We start from the raw sequence: 1,576 nt of genomic DNA on the forward strand, positions 1-1,576 counted from the left end.
GACAACATCTCATAAGTGAATATGACCCTGAAAGATATTGGATAACAAGTGAATGGTTAGATTGAATACTAGAGTTGGACATATTTTAGTTCGGTTAAGTTCTAACGAAAATCGAATCGGTCCTGAAATCTTTGGGCACTTAGTAATTAGAACCATCGAGTCCAAATTTAATTATGGAATTGTTCGGATTCGGTTATATTCAATTAAGTTGGGGTTCAGTTCAATTTTATTTGGTTCTCAGGTTCCATTCTATAATTAATTTTTTTAATATTTACAAAGCTATATTAATTCAACTAATAACATGTTCAATTTTAACTCTTACAAAATAACATAATCCAATTTTACGTGGCCTTTATGTCTCTCTTTGTGAGTTCTTCATAGATTTATTGTTAAAATCATCGCAAGACGAAGATAGCGAGTTTATAATAATTAAAAGAGGTGCTGTTGAGTTTCAATTCGATTTCTGTAGAATGGTAGAAATGACATTACGATAGAATAATAAATTTGAATAAAATTTAGGTCAATTTGATTGAGTTGGGCTTAGACTAAAAGTTAGAAATATGAATATCATGTTTTGGGGTTTGAGTTACATTAACTAGTTAGCAAAGTTTATTTTAATTTTTTTTTTAAAAAAATTGACTTTTTAAAAATAAATAAATTAAAAAAATAGGGAAATTTGATTCTTTATTGATTCTTCGATTCTTAATCTAGAATTGAGAACCGAACAAAATCCGTCGATTTTTGATTCAAATATCCGTTCTAGTATTTAACTTAAAAAGAATCACTCGATTCAATTCAGCTTGGTTTGGGTCCGGCTCGATCGGTATGATTCAGGATGTTTAGCCCTATTTAATACATACGTTAAATATCCATAAAAATAATTTAACTACAAATTCTTGTACACAATTATAAAGTAAGACCGTGTTTAATTTTATTTTGCATGATAATTGATAATGTAACAAGAGTTGTTTCGAATATTTTACTGACCATCAAATCATTGTACATAAAATTACTTTATTTTGATTTGAAAGAATGTTATTACCTTTTTAAATTAAAACAATATTATGTCATAAAATATCTGAGTTAGCAATCCAAATGTCACTAAACTTTGCAAAAAAATATTATGGGATCACCGAACTTTAAAAATCAATCAAGTCATCATTGAACTTTGCAAAATATTTTCACTAGGTCACTATACTTAGTAAAAGATTTTCACGAGATCACTGAATTTTAAAAATCATCACATTCATCGCTAAACTTGGAAAAATGTTTTCTAGGAGATCACTTCTGGGAGACCTTTTGCAGAGTTCAGTGGTCCTGTGAAAACTTTTTATAAAGTTCAGTGACCATTTGGGTTATTGACCCTAAAATATTGTTATCTTCAGTTCTTTGTTATTAACTGGAATTATTAATTTTTTTTTAAATGGTATGGTTTTCTCAATAATATTTTGAATTTTAAACATATTTTAATCATATTCTACAGTTTTTATTTTTGTTAAAAGCAAAGGTCAAAACAACTACATTTAATGCTCGCCAGCTCCGCCTTCCTTTAATGCTCGCTAGGTCAGCATTTGTA

This window comes from Olea europaea, chromosome 1 (genome assembly GCF_002742605.1).
Source record: "Olea europaea var. sylvestris chromosome 1, O_europaea_v1, whole genome shotgun sequence".
Taxonomy (NCBI): Eukaryota; Viridiplantae; Streptophyta; class Magnoliopsida; order Lamiales; family Oleaceae; genus Olea; species Olea europaea.